The sequence below is a fragment of the Tupaia chinensis genome, unplaced genomic scaffold, assembly GCF_000334495.1.
Source record: "Tupaia chinensis unplaced genomic scaffold, TupChi_1.0 Scaffold000568_1, whole genome shotgun sequence".
Taxonomy (NCBI): Eukaryota; Metazoa; Chordata; class Mammalia; order Scandentia; family Tupaiidae; genus Tupaia; species Tupaia belangeri.
Window position 1 is genome coordinate 2657422 of NW_006160082.1, and position 10364 is coordinate 2667785.

At 37.5% G+C, this 10364-nt stretch overlaps 1 pseudogene; it reads left to right on the plus strand.

The window, feature by feature from the left end:
• Positions 1-3436: 3436 nt before the first annotated feature.
• LOC102477204 (ADP-ribosylation factor-like protein 1 pseudogene) lies at positions 3437-3980 on the plus strand (annotated as a pseudogene).
• The last annotated feature ends 6384 nt before the right edge of the window (positions 3981-10364 follow it).

Genomic DNA, 10364 nt, shown 5'->3' on the forward strand with positions numbered 1-10364 from the left:
TTTGACTTGGGCTTAATTGCAAGATTTACATGGCTATTTTTAAGAGAAAAAAACAGGATCCTGTGAAAACAGTGAACCTCATAGATGGTTACCTGGACACCTCAGATTTCAACATTGTCTCTGTTCCTGCTCCTATCGTCAATGTCCCTACACACCTGGAAGAGCTTTAAAGATATAAAACTAAGAAGCCTTGAACTGGAGAATCCGTATCTAAAACATAGTACAGTATTAAGAACACATATCTTGCAGCTAGCAGGTGGTGTGGTGGTTAAGGTGCTGAACTTTTATATGGACGACCATGGTTCAAGTCCCGGACCCAGCAGCTTAAAACAGATGCTGGGCATGTGTGCATGCATCCCACAATTCCAGGAGGAGAAGGGATTGTGGCATGGCCATCCTCCCTGGGGGTGATTTCTCACTTTCCCTCTCACTGTTTCTGTCTGTCTCTCCAAAGCAAGTACACAAACAAATAAAACCCATGTTCTTTTCAATCAACATCCTTGGGAAACTGTTTTCGGGTTGAAACCCTATCAGGGACTACAAGCTTGGACAGGCCAGAATGCAGAATATGTTCATGCAGGTCATTTCTATGAGGGCCCATCGGGATCTTCTCCTGCTTCCTGTAGAATTGCTGGAAATGCTCAATGTTCACTAGGAGTAGGGTGCACAGTGTCATTGGAGGGGGCTGTGTTTCCAATTACAGGCCTCCCTTCCATGGCAAGTTAAATAAATTCCATTTTTCTTTTCAGTTAGTCTATATTGATAATATGGTGATTGGGAAAGAGGAAATGTACTGGCGTAGTAGGGAACAGAGTCAGAATTTAATTCCCAGTCTGTCTCTTACCAGCTGTGTGATTTTAGGTAGATTATTTTATCTCTCTGAAATATATTTTTCTCATCTGTAAGGTGGAAATATAAATTGCTGGGCTTCAGTCAGCACATGGCCTGCTGGTTAAGGTGGCTGGATCCCACATGGCCAAGTAGGCAGTTTGAGTCTCAGACCCGGCACCTTGAAAAACACGCCGGGTGCATGACTGTGTGTGCCCAAAATCCTAAAAGGAGACAGACATGGAGGAGGGATTGTGGTGTGACCATACTCCATGGGGGGTGATTTATCGCTTCCTTTCTCTCTCTCACCAGCAAGCACATATACCCTCTGGCAAATTAAAAAGAAAGAAAGAAAGAGAGAGAGAGAGAGAGAGAGAGAGAGAGAGAGAGAGAGAAAGAGAAAGAAAAAGAGAAAAAAAAAGCCACCAGAGCCGGGACTCGAACCATGGTCATCAATGTGGGAGTGTTCAGAGCCTTAACCACCATGCCACCTGCTGGTTCCCCTATAGCAAAAAAAAATTTTTTTTTTAAATCTGGGGGTCAGGAGCCAGCAGCCAAGTGTTGGCATAGTGGTTAAAGTGTTGGACTCTCACAAGACCAATCACGGATTGAGTCTCAGACATGGTGGCTTGCTTTCTCACTTTCCCTTTCTCTCTCTCTCCCTGTCTCTACCTGGTGAGTGCACATGCCCTATAGCAACTGTCTCTCCAAAGCAAGTACACAAACAAATAAAACCCATGTTCTTTTCAATCAACATCCTTGGGAAACTGTTTTCGGGTTGAAACCCTATCAGGGACTACAAGCTTGGACAGGCCAGAATGCAGAATATGTTCATGCAGGTCATTTCTATGAGGGCCCATCGGGATCTTCTCCTGCTTCCTGTAGAATTGCTGGAAATGCTCAATGTTCACTAGGAGTAGGGTGCACAGTGTCATTGGAGGGGGCTGTGTTTCCAATTACAGGCCTCCCTTCCATGGCAAGTTAAATAAATTCCATTTTTCTTTTCAGTTAGTCTATATTGATAATATGGTGATTGGGAAAGAGGAAATGTACTGGCGTAGTAGGGAACAGAGTCAGAATTTAATTCCCAGTCTGTCTCTTACCAGCTGTGTGATTTTAGGTAGATTATTTTATCTCTCTGAAATATATTTTTCTCATCTGTAAGGTGGAAATATAAATTGCTGGGCTTCAGTCAGCACATGGCCTGCTGGTTAAGGTGGCTGGATCCCACATGGCCAAGTAGGCAGTTTGAGTCTCAGACCCGGCACCTTGAAAAACACGCCGGGTGCATGACTGTGTGTGCCCAAAATCCTAAAAGGAGACAGACATGGAGGAGGGATTGTGGTGTGACCATACTCCATGGGGGGTGATTTATCGCTTCCTTTCTCTCTCTCACCAGCAAGCACATATACCCTCTGGCAAATTAAAAAGAAAGAAAGAAAGAGAGAGAGAGAGAGAGAGAGAGAGAGAGAGAGAGAGAAAGAAAAAGAGAAAAAAAAGAGAAAGAAAAAGAGAAAGAGAAGAATAATGAAAGAGAAAAAGAAGAAGACAAAAGAACGAAAGAAAAAGAAATTGCTGGGCTGCTGGTCCCATGGGTTGCTGAAAAGATAAGGAAAGACATGCAAACACATGTGGTGACCCATAGAACTCATAAAAAAATATCAGGACACATTCTAATGGGAGACATTTCATCATTTGTGAATTATTTGTTCCCTATCACATCTTGATGTTTATCAGACTCCAGGGGAGCGGCAGCCTCATCGTCTTCCTGACCACTGTATATCTGTTCTTAACAGGATGAGAGAAGATAGCATGCCAGGATGGTGAGATTCTCAGCTCTGCCTTTTCCTGTCTGTGTAACCTTGGGCAAGCTACATAACCTTTGTGAGGTCATCACCAGGATAATGGGAATCAAAAATCAGTAACTTGTGGAACTGTGAGCATGACATGCAGCAGGTGCTTAATAAATAATAACTTACTATTATCATAATTTCTCTCACACACAAATATTTTATGAAGGCCTCAAAAGGTGGCCTGGATCCTTCATTTTAAAGTGCTTTCTTGGGACAGCAGATGGCATGGTGGTTAAGGTAATGGACTCCAACATGGCCAACCACAATTTGAACCCCATATACAGTGATCTGAAAAATCACACCAAGCACATGTGTGTCCATGCCCAAAAGGAGAGGAGAACGGAGGAGAAGGGATCATAGCACAGCCATCCTCTCTGGGGAGTGATTTCTCACTTTCCCTCTCTCTTTCTGTCTCTGGCAAGTACATGCACCCTATGGCAAAAACCTAAAAGTAAATAAATACATATGTGAGTAAAGTCCTCTCTCTCAGGGACCTGCGTACCTCCCACTGAAGTTGCACCAGATATTTCCCTTTGGAGTCCTGTCTATAGGCAGAAATAAAATAGAGGGCGGCTCCTGTCCCTGCCCACATTGGATGTGGACCTTGCGGGCTGACCTGGCTGGCGAGAAAACCACCTTGGGCTGCAGCCACAGTCAAGGGGAGCAGAGATGGCAGTGCCCAGTCTCAAACAGGAAACTCTGCTGAGGCCAGGGCCTGACTCTCAGGATCGGCAAGGGCAAACCAGTGGTTCATCATGGGTGGCTTTATCTCAAATATATTTTCCAGTCTGTTTAGAACTCGAGAAATGGGAATTTTCTAATTCGGGATTAGGTGGAGGAGGGGAAACCATAGTTTTGTACCGATTACAGGTTGGAGAAGTCATTACTACTATTCCTACTATTGGATTTAATGTAGAGACAGTGACATATAAACCCCTTAAATTCCAAGTCTGGGCTTTAGGAGGACAGACAAGTATCAGGCCATACTGGAGATGTTTTTATTCAAACACAGACACAGTCATTTATGTAGTAGACACTTGTGACCAAGGTCGAATTGGTATTTCCAAATCAGAGTTAGTTGCCATGTTGGAGGAAGAGTTGAGAAAAGCCATTTTAGTGGTGTTTGCAAATAAGCAGGGCATGGAACAGGCCGTGACTCCCTCAGAGATGGCAAATTCACTTGGATTACCTGCCTTGAAGAACAAAAAATGACAGATATTCAAAACATCAGCAACCAAACACACTGGCCTCTATGAGACCAGGGGATGGTTAGTTGAAACATTGAAAGGCAGACAGTAATTCAGTCAATTCAGCCTGCATTGCATACCCCTTTGGAAACAGTCCTGTGTGCTTCACACTGCTAAACATTAAATCCGTCTCAGTGTTGGTATATACTAAACTGACTGCAGCATTTGTAATGAATATGATTGGAGGGGTAACTCAGTTGAAACATCTGAATGTTCTATATAATGTATAAAATTGCTTCCTCGCTTGTGTTAAGGTATATATTCTATTTGTATGGGATTCTTATTCAAATATAATCCTATTAAAGAATGCACTCTTTTGGGAGAGGAAAAACACCTCTTACTTTTGAATTAGTGGTCGCAGCTTGTTTGTATAAACACTAACAAATATCTTAACTCATATTTGTTTTTTCTCTTAAGATAAAGTAAGCCTTTCTAAAGATTAGACTCAGTAGAATAGGCTGGGAACATAGCATGTGTAATGTAGTCTTCATTTGCTTAACTGACCACTTTCTGATAAGGTGCTTTGTTTCAAAGCTTTTAGTTACAGGCATGAATATTATTTTGGTGGTTAACTTCACTGACTAATCTGTAATTATCATTATCTGGTACCTTATATTTGTCAAAAAATATTTAATGTTATTGACCTTGCTGATCTCTGCAGGAACTCTGTGAGGTAGGTAGGACAGGTTATAATGTCTCCTCTTTATGGACATGGACCCAAGGTTCTGATAGTTTGGCTTGCCCAAGGTTGCCTGCTAATGAGGGAGGAAGAGGGATAAAAGTGAGACTTTGGGGGAGAGCTGATAATTTGATAGTTAAGGCTGTTAGATCCCACGTGGCTAGCTGCACAGTTAAGTCCTGGACCTAGCAACTTAAGGAGAATGGAGAAGGGATTGTGGTGTGGCCATCGCCCCTGTGGGGTTGCTGTCTCATTTTCCTTTTTTCTCTCTCTGTCTCCAGTGAGTGCACATCCCCTATAGCAAATTAAAAATAAAAAACAGAGAGAGACTTTTGGGTAAGAAATTCTTCCCATAAACTATGCTGTATATTCCTGAAAATGACAACATTCATAACAGTCTAACTCTTAAATAAAATTGTGCTAACTAGTCACAGTACAAAAGAATGTCTATATACTTACTTGTTTATAATAGTAGAAGTGATCAATGACATAGCAAAAACAATTCTAAATGGATATGTTTGATGGAATCCATAACGTTAAAGAAAATATTCACATCAAAATTTAAAAAGATCTATTTTAAGAAGCATTATTTAAAAAAAAAAAAAAGATGCAGAGCTACTTAGGTTATCTATTTCTTTGAGAGGGAGCTTCAGTAGTTCATGTCTTCAAAAAAATTTAGAGATGAAAGTGGTCTTAAAACCATTTAGAAAAATGATTTTCAAATTTTAGGGTATACCAGAATTCCATGCTAAGAGACACTAATTCAAATCTGTATCAAATATACAATGGAGAAAACTTCAGTCTAGGGTAAATATTAATGCTTTTCTTTGGCTCATTTTCTTGTTTGATTAAATATAAAAACATCACATAATAGTCCTGCATTTGTGTAAAAAAAAAAAAAACATAATCTTGTTAAGAAAATTATTTGTTGCAAGCTAATTAATGGAGCACCATCTGTGAGATTCAGTATTCTTTGCATGGGCTGTGACTATCTAGGCAAATTTTTTATGCTTTTTAGCACAGATGGGAAAGATAAAAAGGTGTAACGAAGCAGAAGTGTGGCATGAATTATCTGATTGGTTGCATATGCTATACAGTTTGGAAAAAAATTTGTTATCTAGTATAAATATATTCATTTTCACACTTAGAAAATTTGATTTTAAATCTATAGCCAACTTTATTCATAACTGATCCTAAATATTGTCTCTAGATCAATTCTTTAAAAATACCCACTTCCTCTTCAACCTTCAGGCAAAACTTAAACTTTTTAGCTTGGGATTCAAAACCTCTACACACCAGTTCTTTCCCACCCACCAAACTGAGCTCTCATGACCAGTTCCCTGCTACTACCATTGCCCAACTTCCATTCAACCACGTTCATACCCTAAGGACTCCCAAATATGTTGAGCCGTTAGCCTTGCCTGGAATGCCTATTCATACCCTCTCTCTCCTCTTTAGTCGCCAAAATCCTACTTCAAGGCAGATCATTTCATTCCATGATTTCTCTCATGTTCTCTCAATGTTTTTTAATTAATTTTTTTTCAGTTTAAAAAGTTTCTAAATTTGTATAGCACTTATAATGTCTGTAAAAGTGGCATGACATAACTGGGATATTTGTATTCTTTTTTATTTTATTTTTTAATTTATTTTTTTTAATTATTATTCATACATTAAATCGCTATACATCATTTAGATTGTGAAGAGACTTTACCCAGCATGATATACACCTCAGTCTGGCCCAGCTGAGATCACCATACACATCCTCATCAACAGATATTTGTATTCTTAAAAGTTTATTTATTCTGGGACCAGCAGGTGGCGTGGTGGTTAAGGCGCTGGACACTCCCACATGGCCAACCAGGGTTCAAGTCCTGAATCTGGTGGCTTGCTTTCTCACTTCCTCTCTCTCTCACGCTCAACCTCTGTCTCTCTCTGGTCAAATTAAAAAATAAAAAGAAAAAAAAATGAATGAATAAATAAAAATAAAATAATTTTTTTAAAAAAAGTTCATTTATTCTGACAGAGAGAGAGAGAGAGATAGCCTCCAAAGACCCCCATGCTGTGCTCCATCTGCAGCCTCAGCCAGTCTAGATCATGGGCACATGTCCCCAGCAGGAACAGAGGCCCCAGGGGTGAAAACCTTTCCACATGGGGTCAATATTGCAGAGTGTTGCATATGTGGTTCTGTATATTTTTAAAATTAGATCTATTACGGTATAACCTACATACAGTAAAATTTACCTTTAGTAAAGGTGTAGAGTTCTGTAAGTTTTTCTTAAACAATCTTATTGAGGTGTAATTGATAGAAATAAATAAACTCCATTATATTTACAGCATAAAATGTGATCAGTGACAACCATTGGTGAAACCATCACATCACCGAAGATAACAAACATATCCATCACTCCCCAAAGTGTCCTCATGCTCCTTTGTTTTGTTTTGTTTTAAAGAATTATTTATTATTACTATTATTTTAATTCGACCAGAGAGAAGGAAAGTGAGAAAGCAAGCTGCCTGGTCAAGGACTCAAACTTTGGTTGGCCATGTGGGAGTCTAACCCCTTCACCACCACACCACCTGCCAGCCCTATCATGCTCCTCTGTAAACCTTCCCTCCTGTTCCTCCCATCTTCAGGCACCCGCTGATCTGTTTTTTGTCAATATAGATTAGTCTGTATTTTCTAGAATTTTGTATAAATGGAGTGAGAGCACATTCCTCTTTTTGTTCAGCTTATTTAATACAGCATGATTTTTTTGAAGTTCATGTATGTCATTGTGTATTATTGATAGTTCATTCACTTTTACTGCTAGATAGTATCTCATAGTGTAGATGTACCATAGTTAATTTATCCATTCACCTGTTGATAAACATTTGGGTTGATTCCAGATTAGGGTTATTAGAAATGAAGTTACTATGAGCTTTCATAACTAAGCCTATTCTTGAATACGTGATTTTCCAAATTCTAGTTGTTCTACATTAATATGATCTATCTTTTTGACTTTAGCCTTCTAATTTTATTTTAATTTGTATTTCTTTTAATGACTAATGATGTTGGGCATAATTTTATTTTATTTTTTGCCACCCATCTGTTCTGTTGATTAAGTATCCATAAAAATTATTTGCCCATTTTTAAATTGAGTCTTTAAAATTGAGTTTTGAGAGTTATTTACATATTCTAGATGCAAATATTTATCAGACATAGTATTTGCAAATACATTCTCCAGGCCTATGGCTTGCTTTCCTTTCTCTTAGCAATGATTTTTGAAGTGCAAATGTTTTTCATTTTCATAAAGTCAAATTTATCAGTTTTATGCTTTGGATTGTGCTTTAGTGTTGTAAGTAAGTAGCATTTGTAGAACCCCAAACTCACAGATTTTTCTCATGTTTTCTTCTAAAAGTTTCTACATTAATTATACATTTAAGTCTATCATCGATTTTGAGTTAATCTTTGTCTATGGTACAACATATGAACTGAAGTTCCTTTCCTTGCATGTCATAGCTCATAGTTTCAGCACAGAAAAGATTATCCTTTCTCCACTGAACCGTCTTTGTACTTTTGTTAAAAATCAGTTTTTCACATAAGTGTGGCTCTATTTCTGACTATTTCATTTCATTGATGTATTTGTCTATATAGGTACTAATACCACACTGAACTATTGGGTCATTGATGAAGTCATGACGCATTTTTGCATAGAAAACCATGAAAAAAATACATCATGACTTTTCTGACAACCCAATAATTATAGACGCTTTAAAGTAAGCCTTGAAATCAGGAAGCAACAGTCTTTACTAAATTCACTTTTCAGTACTGGTGACTTTTTGTAGATTTCATGAGATTTTTCTCCATAATTACATCATCTGTGAATAAAGATCATTTTATTTATTTATTTCCAGGCTGAAGGCTTTTTATTTATTTATTTCTTGCCTTCTTTCACTGACTGGAACATCCAGTACTGTCAGCAAAACCACTAGCTAAAATGTAGATCTTTCTCTTTCTTCTTTGCTATGATATTAACTACAGGCTATTGGTAGCTGACTGTCAAATTGAGGAAATTCTCTACTATTTCTAGGTTTCCAAGTGTTTTTATCAAAAATGAAAAGTTTTTCAAATGCTTTTTCTCAGTCTATTGCAACGATTGTATTTTTTTCTGTTTGTTTATTAATATTGGATTGTCAGAAAAGTCATGACACCTTTTTGCATAGAAAAAATATGTCATGACTGCTTTTGTTTTCATTCTTTGCAAAATACTTTCTAATTCCCCTTTGGATTTCTTTATTAATCTATGTATTATTTAAAAATATGTTAAAGTCCAAGTATTTTGAGTTTTTGCTGACATCTTCCTGTTATGGATTTCTAATTTAATTCTTTTATAATTATGGAGCATATTTCCTGTCACTTAAATCTCTTTTTTAAAAATATGTTTATCTATGCTTTTATACCTTCCAATAATTTAGTTTCTGCCACACAGTGTTGACATTCAGTATATATTGAGTGGGGACATACAATGCCATTATTTCACAGTCTGGCTTCTTTGCTTAGCAGTAAATCTTCCATGTTTGTCTACTTTCTATCAAATGCCAGGGTCTCTTTTTTTTATGACTCAGTAGTATTCTGTCATGTATATGTTGCACATTTTTCAATCCATTCAAACTGTTCATGGACATTTGAGTTGGTTCCATGTCTTAGCAATTGTGAATAATGCTGCAAAAACATGGATATGCAAATGTTTTTCTGACTGGACATTTTCCTATCCTTTGGGTAGATACCCAGGAGTGGAATTGTTGGATCATATGGTAGTTCTATTTGTAGGTCTTTGAGGAACCTCCATATTGTTCTCCACAGTGGCTATTAAAATTAGATCTATTACGGTATAACCTACATACAGTAAAATTTACCTTTAGTAAAGGTGTAGAGTTCTGTAAGTTTTTCTTAAACAATCTTATTGAGGTGTAATTGATAGAAATAAATAAACTCCATTATATTTACAGCATAAAATGTGATCAGTGACAACCATTGGTGAAACCATCACATCACCGAAGATAACAAACATATCCATCACTCCCCAAAGTGTCCTCATGCTCCTTTGTTTTGTTTTGTTTTAAAGAATTATTTATTATTACTATTATTTTAATTCGACCAGAGAGAAGGAAAGTGAGAAAGCAAGCTGCCTGGTCAAGGACTCAAACTTTGGTTGGCCATGTGGGAGTCTAACCCCTTCACCACCACACCACCTGCCAGCCCTATCATGCTCCTCTGTAAACCTTCCCTCCTGTTCCTCCCATCTTCAGGCACCCGCTGATCTGTTTTTTGTCAATATAGATTAGTCTGTATTTTCTAGAATTTTGTATAAATGGAGTGAGAGCACATTCCTCTTTTTGTTCAGCTTATTTAATACAGCATGATTTTTTTGAAGTTCATGTATGTCATTGTGTATTATTGATAGTTCATTCACTTTTACTGCTAGATAGTATCTCATAGTGTAGATGTACCATAGTTAATTTATCCATTCACCTGTTGATAAACATTTGGGTTGATTCCAGATTAGGGTTATTAGAAATGAAGTTACTATGAGCTTTCATAACTAAGCCTATTCTTGAATACGTGATTTTCCAAATTCTAGTTGTTCTACATTAATATGATCTATCTTTTTGACTTTAGCCTTCTAATTTTATTTTAATTTGTATTTCTTTTAATGACTAATGATGTTGGGCATAATTTTATTTTATTTTTTGCCACCCATCTGTTCTGTTGATTAA